General features: G+C 34.0%; 1 long non-coding RNA gene across 1 annotated transcript; it reads left to right on the top strand.

Annotated features, from left to right (window-relative positions):
* Positions 1-296: 296 nt before the first annotated feature.
* On the top strand, positions 297-9,033 carry LOC108365653 (uncharacterized). Its single transcript, XR_001847979.1, has 3 exons — positions 297-309; positions 4,430-4,432; positions 8,817-9,033. It is a non-coding gene; the product is annotated as an uncharacterized LOC108365653 (long non-coding RNA).
* The last annotated feature ends 3,936 nt before the right edge of the window (positions 9,034-12,969 follow it).

A 12,969-nucleotide genomic window follows, 5' to 3' on the forward strand; every position in this document is an offset into this window, starting at 1 on the left:
TTTGTTTATTTGCACCTAATTAATGGTAATTTGTAACAATAAATTGCACAAAAAATTAAAAAAAAATTGTACTCCTTTTTTATGTCATGTACTGCTTTTTTTCTATCGAAAATATAAATGCACTCCTTTCGCCGTTTCAAAATCTGGCAACCCTAGCAGAAATACACTCGAAGGTTTGCCATTGCCTGTCGAGGGACGACCGCTGTTAAGAAAAACCTTTTTCTATATTTTTTGCGATGTTGCTTTGACCACGATTACCACTACGCCACAGCGGCCGACTTAATGCTTACAAAGGCTTTATTTCGAAAAGTTTTTAGCTCGTCGATACTTTTTAGTATTCTCGATCTTTACTCGTACTGTACTCATGAAAAGTATCGATATTCTGCACTCGGTACTCGTATATCGTGCTATCACTACCCAGTCTGACCTTCGTCCAGGTGGTGAATAAAATACCCAGGATTTTGTAGGGGAGAGGGTAAGACTCCTTGCAATAGACACATTTTGGCACTTGTGAGAGAGTAACTTATTTTTACACTCTAATTACCGAAACAACCCGAAAGGCGTGTGGAACAAACGTAATAACGTTTCTTTGTCTTTGCCCCAAGTGCAGCCGGCCAACGACTTGAGGACAATGTTGCGGCTCTGTACTCTGTTGACAATTGCGGTTGTATGCGCCGAGAAGGAGAGAAGACCGTGGAAGGGGACTCCGAGGATTTTTGAATTATTCACCGGTGGTATTGGTTCGCCATCGATGTGAATACCCAGCTGCAGTCTGACCTCCTTCGTTCAAGTGGTGAATAAAGTTGCCCACGATTTTTTAGGGGAGAGGGTAAGGCTCCTTGCAATGAAGAAGCGAGAAAGCTCGGCGAGCACAAATCATCAATTCCATTCCCAGACGCCATTATCGAGCAATCGTCAGCATAAGTGACTATAGTGACTCCCTCTGGTGGTTGAGGGAGCTTTGAAAAATAATTAAACCATTGGGGGGGATAGGACAGGGGCGTTTTCGGTCAAGGCCACGAGTTATCTGAGTGTTTATGGCGTTAAGTGCTGTTATTGTGCTGTGCACTTTACGTAACCCAGGCTGATGCTTCGCTGGGGTCAGGTGGATTGTATCGCGAGGGTGTAGAAGGACCCCTAGTGTCTTCTCTACCGATGAAAGGAGGGTTATCGGGCGATAAGACTCTCCTTTGTTAGACGGTTTACCCGATTTAAGCGGTGGGACCACTCTTCCCATTTTCCAGATGTCTGGAATGATGAGAGTGACTACAGACAGGTTGAGGACCTTGGTTAGATAGTCCACTCCCGCAAGAGCCAATTTTTTTTAGCATCAATATGAAAATTCTTTCGGGTCCGATAGCTTTGGAGGCTTTTGCCTCCCCGATGGCTACCCTAACCTTACTGCTGGTGAAAAAAAGAGGCGCACTTGGTGGTGGCAGGTAGTGCAGCCTTCTGGTCACTCAACGTTTGGTTTTCTCCGCAGTAGAATGCAGTTTGAACTGTCGGCTAGAATAGCCGACTGTAAAAACTTGCAACTTAAGCTATAGTTTTCGCTCTCTTATTTTCCCTACTTTGCAAGTTTTTGCGTTCGAAAAGGCCAAAACATGAAAATTTGTAACAATTTTTACTGGATTTTACTGAAAATGGGTAAACAAACACAACTATTATTGGTTTGACTTACATGCATGTGGGTGTCGAAATTAATTAGGCTATCCATTTAAACCAGAGGTTCCCTGACTTTTTCCTCGTCTACCCCTTTCAAAAATTATTTTGGTTTCAGTGGATACCCTGCTACATTTCTACCATATTCCCAAAACTCATGGTGAAACGAATACATGGTGAATATGAAGGTGGCGCTGATTGTGATACCGCTAACTCTCTCTTGAAAATTTTGACAGAAATGTGACGTCATAGCTGATTTTGTGTATTGCCTGTATAATATGCACATATGTACATATAGATCTATCTCAGCTTTCTCCACCTCTCTCATCTGCGTTGACGTTATATTCACGTTACTCCCGAATTTCACATCAATCAGCACAATCTTGTATTTTATCGGTCTCGCCTAAAATTCGTAAAAAATGTGAAGAATAGATCTAACGATGGAAATTTTCCTTGCGGCTGTGCTCCAATTCTAAATTCGAAGTAGTAACTATCAAAATAGTGTATATTCTTGTGTTCTATTTATTAAAATAATATCATAACAGACTTCATAGAATTAAAATTAAACATTAATAACGCAACGCGCCTTAAACAATTCAAATCAACAATTAAAAAAATAAGCATAATTTTAATGGGAGGGAAGTGTTTGATGTATTCACAGCAAATTATCAATATTTGGTTTAAGTTTTGTAAGGAATAACCACAAATCTCCCCGTTCTGTGATGTTTAATCTGCTCCTTTTTGGTTATTAGATTTTTAACGTCCCTAGGGTTCGAAATTTCAGACTTTGGTATCGATACTGAGTACTCATTCTGGCATCGAGCTCATGGTATCGATACCCTAAAAGTATCAGGGAAAAAGTATCGATACTACTCAGTATCGGACTCATTAAAATACGTTTTTTGGGATACTTAAAATAATCTATTCTTCAATCGTATATCTAGTTATTTTCTGAAAATAAAACAATATAAATTTAAAATATTTGATTTTTATTTCATTGCAGAACTTACTTTCACGTTAGAAGTAATTTTAATGTTAAATGTACATACATACATACAAATAGATATATATATATATATATATATATATATATATATATATATATATACTCTCACGAATTTCAATTTTTATTAAGACATTTTTTTTTAACTTTTTGGGTATGCATTTTCAATTTTAGTATAATAATGTGCAAGTTTGAATTAAAAGTCAACGGTAGTAGGCTACACGTAATACTTTGGCTACACGTAAATTTGAATAGGTTACAAAACTGCATACCCAAAAAGTTTCTAAAAATTCTGCATTTTCGTGAACTTTGCGCAAAGTTTTATGGCCTTATTCATAAAAAATAAAAAAGGTTTATAAACTGAAAAATGTATAAACATGTCATTTTATTAAGCTCTTTAAACCTACTCTATTTTTTATGAATATGGCCATTAAACTTTAACTTATTTGGCTTATGATATGCAACAGACTACACGCAATTTCAGTTTATTTTAAGTGATGGACAAAATTGAATGATAGTAATCCATATAAGCAAAGAAAGCAATGGAAGAAAAAATTTAAAAAGTGTGTTTTTTAAAAAGTATTCGATACTACGAGTACTTGGCAAAGTATCGAGTAAAATCACCAAATAAGGTATCGAGTATTAAAGTACTCATTTTTATACCCTGAGTATCGATACTTACTCAATATCGATAGTATCGTTCGAACCCTAAACGTCCCTAAAAATTTTTTCGACAAGGCATGCCACCATTTCCTACAGCCCAGGTTATTTTTCGGGTATTTCTGCCTGCAGCCAAAATGTTTGATAGCCTTTTTTGAATTTCACCTTCAGCTCCTCATAAATGCTAAGCTCGAGTAGCTTCTCTTATAATACCACATTCAGAGGGGCAAAAAACAGGATATGCGTGTATATATCTTGTCAGTCCGACTTTCTTCAACATACGTTTCAATTTCTTTGTCGGGTTTACTATATCGACTCTGGTTGAGATTGCATTCGGATTAAGAATACAGTTTTTTTCTGCCGAGTACCTTTCAAATCATTGGATTAACTAAATTAATTAAGTAAACAAGTATTAACTTACGTTTTTCATTTTAAAATCGCTCCAGTTTGTAAATTTTTAAATTTAACGAACTTGTTTATTCAAATTATCGTCGACAAAAAATCCAACCATGTGCCACAATCATATGTTTTTCCTAATTGCAAATTCTTGCTGGCAAAATTTTTTCCTTTCTTTTTACTCGTGATTTATTTAAATAAAACATGTGAAATTTAGTTGAAACATATTAGCCGTTTTTAGCCGGTTTTATTTGCCAATTTAGCCGGTTCGTCCAAAAAGTTCTGGCAACACTGCATACACTACTTGGCGTTGAGAGAGTAAATACTTGACATACTTGCTATTACTCCACCATCTCTCTCATCGCGTACGAGAGATATTCGCTGCTGCCGAAAGGGAGTAGCAAATCTTCTCTCTGTATACTTGTAGTACTGTAAGTACTTGCGTATTTTTATTTTTATTTTTATAAGAGTTTACATAACAATTCAATTATCATATAAACTTACAAACTAACGCAGCACTAGCATCGCAGGCTTTCGGCTGGAATGTGGCATAAAATATTAGATACGACGAAGCAGGTCGGAATCTTTTAGGTATTTGTATATCCTTGTTATGTTATCATCTGTGGGATCTTTTAACAACTGAATAGGATCCGCATTTTTAAAGTAATGATGTCTCTGGGATTGGAGTGTGGAGCAGGATGACAAAAGATGGTTCACGCTGAGTGGAAGGTTACAAAACGGGCATCCCCTGGCATCAGCGCCTTGAAGTAAATGGGAATGGGTGATAATTGTATGACCAAGACGAAGTCGAGTGTAAGGCGTAATATAGTTTGTCGGCATAGAGGTAGTAAATTTCGGCTTAGAGCGAATATTGCTACTTAAAACTGAATGAATATATATTTTAAATTATATTTAACAAATGGTCATGCAGATATGCAAATCAGCAATTCTAACTAATATTAAAGTACATTTAATATAATTTAATTATATTAATTTTATAAAAAAATATACATGAATATGCAGAGAACTTATAAAATAGAGAAGATGCAAACAACAAATGGAAACTATTGAGTGTCGGAACTTAACCGATTTAGAAGGTTTTAACCACGGATTCCACTTTTTGCAGATTTTTTGGTGGTTGATTCTGTTAAATTCACTGTTAGCGGCACAAAATAATGTCTAGCAATATGTATATTGATATACTCCGTGTTGCAGGGTAGTAAATCGGAATTATGATATTTTTACTTAATATTGCCAATTTTTAATTATTTTTTAAATTTTTGCTTTTTTATATGCAAAACAATTATAATGATAAGAAACTAAAGTTTTGAGCGATAAAGCGAATTAGAACCGGAATTATTTGATGCAAAACCATTCCGATTAATTGATGCCCAATACCATTTGCATATTTTACATATGGGCATTCCCATGGTGGCGCACGTGACAGTCGTACGATTTCAATGTGATACAAAAAAGGAATACCATTTGTTTTCTTTAACTTTTTTTTTTGAGCACATAATTAGCTCTATATTTAACCGAAAAATGAAATCAATCGAACTGCTTGGTCCTGAAATATAAGCATTTAAAGAGAGTGTCGTTACGTGACAAAAAATGGAAGTTGATTTTTTCTTTTCTTACAAAATCGCAAAACTCTGCGAATTGTGGATGGCTATTTTCATGAAACTTATTTTAATATGATTTGGAGCAATTCTAGTTGTTTTTAGAGTTTTTTGAATTAATGCAAATTGTTTCAATTCTCTTTTACAACCCCAAGTGTGAAACGTGACGTGACGTGGCGTCACGTGACATAAATTTCCATCGTTATATTTTTGTTAATATTGCTTTTAAATGAATTTTTAACGCAAATAAAACATGTATTTTATGTAGAATATACTTTATATTTTGACTTCAGCGCCAATTCAGGGTCAATTTATTAGAAATCTATGATTTATTATGTTTCAACCACATACGCCAAATTCGAACCAAATCAGACCATAAATACGGTTTTTCGAAATATCTCGACCTTGGCACCACCTAGGAAGACCATTTTATGCAAAGATGATTCTACTTACATAGCCAGTATATATTTTAAAAAGCAGACAAATCGGCCCGTAAATACGTTAGATAAAAACTTTTATTTTTTTGTCGTGGTGGACCTTCCGCTGGAAACACCCATATTCCATAGATTGTTCATTTTTTAGGTACATGTATTAAAAATGTTTTTGACCAATTTTAGTACTTTTTTGGTATATTTATCTTTAAAAAAAATATATTTGGCAAAAAAAAATCGAAATCATAGAAATATTAAATTAAATGGTTATGATCATATGTTTAATTTAATATTTACTTGTGAATAATACATAGATATAAATGTGCATATGAACAGGTAAACAAACTATGTGCATACATAAATACATATATGTATGTACATATGCATACGCGTACATAATTGATTAGTGTTCATGCAAACAAAAATGCAATCGCTTCTAATTACTCTAATCAATCTATGAACATCAAAAACCAAATACATATAAACTTATGTATTTACATACATACAAATACTACAAATGAAAACATACAGACACTGCGCTTACTATTCCCCGAACTCCCGGTTCTCACGAGCAAGACATTCATTCATAAACGTAAAAACTACCATTCATAAATTCGTGCGCACCTTGCACACTTGCCCCGCTACAAACATGAGCCGTCCACAAGTTGATTTGCGTCGCGGCGATGACAAAATCTAAAAATCTAAAATTTTATCAACCACCGCGCCGATTGGATAAGTGGCAACATTGGTCTGAGGTGCAACCCTTGACGCAACAACTTCTACTCAGTTGCACGGGATGATACGGGTGGGGAGGGGGGAGTCTTGCGGAACCTACAATTAACATATTACATGTTATAATGGATCTATACCCCTATACCATGAAATTAAACGGCATTAAAATCAACCTAGCAGGAGTTATCTACAATAAGGGACATATATTTCACATATGTATGGACGTATGTTTATGTATACGGCGCTACATATACATATATTCATACATATGTGCATATACACATGTAAACATGTATTAAGATATACATTATAAATACATTCACATTCATACATTTATTTTAATTTTATTTGTATTTCAACTTTGTATTATTTTACTTAAATTTATTTTATTTTTCTTTATTTTATTTTAATTTATTTAAATATATTCTATTTCATTTTATTTGAATTTATTTTATTTTATTTTATTTGAATTAATTTTATTTTATTTTAACTTATTTTATTTTATTTATTTAATTTTACTTTATTTAAATATATTTTATTTTACTTTATTTTATTTGAATTTATTTTATTTTATTTTATTTGAATTAATTTTATTTTATTTTAACTTATTCTATTTTATTTAAATGTATTTTATTTTATTTTACTTGAATTTATTTAATTTCAATTTAATTTGTTCAATTTAAGTCAACATACACCATCTAGCATTAGATGTACACCATCTAGCATTAGATACACCATCTAGATTAATGTATACATATGTGCATACAAATGACTACATATTTACATACATACGAATGTATACACATATGTACACACCTATAAATGCATTCATGCAACTAAATATTGAGACTTACCCAGATGCAGAGTGGGCACCGCATTCCTCTTCAGCAGCTTCGGTCCTACTGCCTCCTCCTCGAAATGGTGCTCGCATATGAAGGCGTTGGTGAACGCAAAGTGGCCATCAGCAGGGGTGACTCCAATGTTGTCCTTCCACTTCTTGGCCAGATGAGGATCCTGGGGGAAGGCGAACATCCTAGTCTGGGCGTTGGAGCTGCTGCAGTCGCGAACGCGACATTTCCGAACCGGCGGCATTTTAAGAAAAACTTTGCGAAAATACGACCTCTTTCAAGCGACGACAAGAAAGATTTGACGAATGTCAATATGTGGCGCAATTATTGGCTTTTACATATGTACATACTGTATATATCCATACATATTTACATTTTTATATTTGACATTTGATACTTACATATTTGGCGCAATTATTAGCATTTACATATGTACATACTGTATATATCCATACATATTTACATTTTCATATTTGACATTTGATACTTACATGTTTGGCATATATATAATAGAGACAGGAGAAAGGGAGAAAAAATCGCCTTCTCCAATTATAATAATAAAAAATACCTAATTGGAAAACTGATAGAAAAGGATGTACATCCATCCATACATTTACTAATTCAATATTATATTGAAATATTGAACTTATTGAAATAACTTATCTGCCCCCGCAACAATCTGACAAGGTTCAAGCTACATTAAAGGAACATTCAAGCGACATTGTTGAAAGAGCATTTGGTGAGAAATCCACAAAAATGTTAAATTTCAAATGTTAAGAAACCTCGAAATGTTAAAATAGAATGGTGACATTCCGTCCTCTAAACGTTTCAGACAAATGTTCGATGCAACCAAAATTTGCGTCTTCTCTATTTTATAAGTTCTCTGCAGAAGGGCGAGAACTCTCCCCAAACTCAAAAATTAAGATTGGTGCTACAAGAGCTTATTTTGCGAGATTTAGCCGATTGTGTATTTGAACCCCAGCCTGGTGTAATTAATCAAAACCACTTGAAGGATCGATCCATTTCGTGTCCACAAAATAAGCACTGTACGATAGTTAATAAAGAAATGGTTAATATGTTGTCCGGAGTAGAAATGGCGTCGATATCTACTGTCGTTTCTGAATATCCACAGGAGCAAGTAGAAGTAGGGGAGTTGCGCCTCATGACTTGATACTAAAAGTTAGAGCAGTTGTGATGTTAATCTACAACTTAAATATGTACATATGAAGGGTTAGTTAATGGTCTCGCCCAATAGTTAAAGAATTGCAATGTAATTGTTTGGATGCCGCAATACAAATATGTACATATAAAGGGTTAGTTAATGGACTTTAAACATGTGATTCTAATTATACTATCCCATATAAATTAACAGCCCAGCGAATCAACACTTGCTTTTGTATTTAAACATCGCCAATTCAAAATTATTGTAGCGTTCGCAATAACAATAAATAAGTGTCAAGGTCAGACCCTAGCAAGAGGATTGCTTAACGCATGGCGTATTGAGTAGAGTACGATCTTGCCCAAATACCAAGTTAAAGTTAACTACCAATAGCAATGTATGTTGTTTTTAGAATAAAGAAATATGCATATTTTTTAGACCACCGATTTTCGGGGATTATTACTAGTTTTTATTAATTTGAATCGGCATCCTTACAATAAAATTATATCTGCATATAAAGTCCATAAAATACACCAATAAAAATTTGGTGCTTTTTCAAATTCAAAACTTGGCAATACTGCCTTTTGTTCGATGCTTCTCTCTCTTTTTCTTCTCGAGCTCGTCTTGCTCTCTCATTCTGGTATTTGTTGACGTCACAGCCAGTTGCTCTCAGCTCGATTGGCGCAATCTTGTATTCTATCATTATTGATTTTAACATACAATACTTGTATTTAAGAAATTTGTCTACAGATTTATTAAAAAACTTCGGACTGTCTAAAGTGGCGTTTGTGAGCCAAATCTATTTAAAATATTTTAAAACTACCAATAGCTCAGATCGTGCCAACTGAGTATTGGGATTTGCTCTCATAAGTAAAATCAGCTTTTCGAGCTTGTGTTTAGTATTCACGACGTCAGAACTGCATGAAATTAATAAAAATTGTTTAAAATTAGTGTCTAGCTGCCAAAAAGTAAGAAAACGAATGCAAAATCATAAATTTTTCACAATTTTCTAACACCTCGCCTCACCCATGATACATAAAAGAAGGTAGTTCCATTTAATGATATTCGTTGTTGTTGCTAACCGTTTGACATTTGATAAAATTATGACATTTCATCAAATTCATGCTACCTGATCGCTAGAAGAAATATTTTTTTTAAAGCAGAAGATTTTATCAGTACATTCAAAGATGTGGAATATGATGTGTACTGGCGTCATTAGCGCACACAAGGGGTGGGTTTTGGGGTTCAAACCCCCCCTAAAGCTAATAACCTCAAATAAAAACTGTATCTTAAAGCTAAGAATCCAGCTCTCAAGGAAATTATAAGAAATATTTATTATAATTTCTGTTGCTTGAAAAAGCGCTTTGCTTTTGCTGTAAATTTTCATGAGGAAATGAATATACGAGCATTTTTTTCTTGAGAGCTGCAAACTGATTTAAGAAATTTTGGTAGAAGAAAATTTCTTTTCCATTTCTCGTCCGTCGTTTTATATACATTTTTCGTTTTTCTTGAGAGTTCAGTTAATTTTTTCGGTATTCGAAATATTAAAAAAAAATTAGAAATCGTGAAAAATCACCATCTCTATCGAAAGCCAGAAACCAGAAATCGAAAAAAGGAACATAAAAGTGCAAAAATTCATGGAATCAATAAATTTATTTTTACTGAGTCTTATTTAAAATTTTTTCTTAGGTACTTTTGAAAGTTGAGCGCATCTTGAGTTTATAGCACTTTTTATTAAACAAGTAGTTTTTAAGGAAAGAACACAACGGACTTAAATTCTTATATTCAAATTTAGGGGTACCGTTAATTTCTTCGTGATCCAATCATCGGATCTCTAAACCAAATTACGGGACGAACCTTGAGGTACCATCTTTCTACAAAAAAATGATTATTGAAATCGGTTCACGTGGTCCAAAGTTACGTATTCCGGCGAATTGATAACCTCCCCTTTTTTTAAAGTCGGTTAAAAGTGTTTGAGTTCTGTTAATTTTTATGTAAATAAAGTGCAGTTTATGAATTTTAAAACGTTTATTTATTTATTACATACTGTACATAAAACTTGCATAAATTGATTTTAAAGAGCGTATTATCTGAAGAAAATTTTCAGTATTTTCCGGTGATATATCTTCAGAAATATAAAACCCCCCCTAAAATATATTCCTGGTTGCGCCCCTGACTGGCGTACATGCGCTTACCTCACAATACCCAAAACACATACTCGCTTTGTAGCTCTTTGAGTTTTTTGTATTATTTCCTATAGACCTCAGCTTTTTTCTCTCCGTTTTTATTTCTAGTTTACTATTAATATTGCGATAAACTAAGAAATACTCCCCTTAATGTCAACCCTGCTTTGCATGGGAAACTAAACACAGCAACCAAAAATGTCAAAAATGTCAACTTTTTCTCGCCGACATATTTGGAGATATGCCCAGTTTCCGCCCGAGATCTTCCTCTTTTTTCTGGAAGACATCAAGCGGTGCAGACCGTGCAATGAGAAAGCCATAATTTCTGAGCTTGCGCTATATCAAAGCTCCTTGTGTGTTTTATTAAAAAGTATTTTTTTTTACAACAAGAACGCGGCGCTAGTTAGTAACCGGTAAAATAAATAAATAGCTTAATTAATCATTGCGCGATTATTACTCGATTTTCTCGGATAAAATCTGAAATTTTGACTGGCCTAGACACACGTGACCCTACGGGTTGTCGCCGTCGGATGTAAGCTTCATCGATATACATCTACCAGTATGACAAATATCTACTGAATCACCAAAGAATTTGATGTTCTCCAGGCATTCCATCCGCCGGGAATCGAGTCGCATGAGTTATATTGCTCGCAAGTCACATGTTGATGGACAAATTCGACTCAGGCCGACGCATCTCCGTTTAACGTCACACCGATGCAGCGTTCTTCCAGACTGACCTCCAACTCGTTTTAGATAACACTGGAATTCGGCAACTCAATTTAGGATCCAAATATTTATATTTTTACAACCATTGTCTAAGTCTGAACAATAATCGCTCAGATTATGTAAGTTAGAGTTTTTAGACGCACCCCTTTGCTCGCCTGCGTGAAAGAAATATTCTTATATTTTTTTGTCACTATTCCACAAGGTCAATCTTGAACGACCCCATTCGGGCTTGGCGAACTTCATTTGAAATGTTCATTTTGGTTTAATTATATCTAATAATGTAGTTAGTACAGCATTTAGGAAGAAAAATAAGAAAAATGTTGGATTTTAATTTTGTACTCAGTAGAATTTGCTTTGTGTTTTTTTCTTCTTCATCACCTTTTCGCTAGAAGAATCAGCGGGACAAACCTGTTTATAATTATTTTAGAGAGTGAATAATGTTCACCACAAAATATTAATTTTGTTTCACGCTACACAATGAAAATATAGCAACGATAGAGTCTCAATCACTCTTCTTACTAGCTTTGCATTCGTTTTTTTTTGCATGTTAATTCTCTTTGGGTATTACATACTACTACTGTAAATATTTATATGACCACCAGTGCGGTCTATAGAAGATCCAATGCAAAAATCTAATTTTTAATTGGTTAACGAACTTAGTGTAATTTTATAATACATCTATGAATTAAAATGGTATTAAAAATGGCTAATTAAGAGTTGAAGGAAAGTATAAAAAAGAAAGCAAATAATTACGATTACCACATGATTGAAATTCCTTTTTATTAGCGCGTGAGAACATCAATGCGGAGGAGGCCCTCAACGTATCGAGGGAGCAATGCATGCCTGACGCTCAAAGTAAGTTTGTTGTTGCCTTCGGTTCTATACTTATTTGCTTTCATTCTCCATTTATGCTATTGTATTTACCTCCAACCAATCTATATATGTAAGTACTCCGAATTCTCTCTTAAGTACCAATCAAAGTGAGTAGGTCAATGAATTCATATTTAGGGAGTTCACAAGGTGTTGTATACTGTCGTACTGTTGTATGTCATAAACTTTAAACGGCTAAAACTATATTTAAGGAAATCTCAAGCTAACATACAAGTTTTATTATGAAATTTCACACAATTAAAAAATAGTTGGTGCTGATTTCAAGTCCTCTAAACATTTATTTAGCCGTTAAAAACTTTACAACATACAACAATACGACAAGTACGACACCTTGTGAACCACCCAATATGTACAATCATTGTTGAGGTAGGTCGAGCATTCTTTTTTTTGTATATAGCTTCGACACTCACGCAAAACAGTTAGCACGCAATTGAAAATATTAAAATTTTGCTACATAATTACATATATTTAGTACCTAGTATAAGCTTGATATTGAACTGAAAAGTTGTGAATAATATAATTAGTTTGGTGTTAATTACTTAATTAACAATTAGTAGCTCCTAAATATTCTGCCTAATGCCAGGCTCAAGTAGTTTTAAGGTGATATTGTCAATAAATTTGTAGTTAAACTTTAAAATGGGATTGTAATCTATTTAGGC

This window comes from Rhagoletis zephyria, unplaced genomic scaffold, assembly GCF_001687245.7.
Source record: "Rhagoletis zephyria isolate East Lansing unplaced genomic scaffold, Rhagoletis_zephyria_1.1 Rzeph_scaffold_01949, whole genome shotgun sequence".
Taxonomy (NCBI): Eukaryota; Metazoa; Arthropoda; class Insecta; order Diptera; family Tephritidae; genus Rhagoletis; species Rhagoletis zephyria.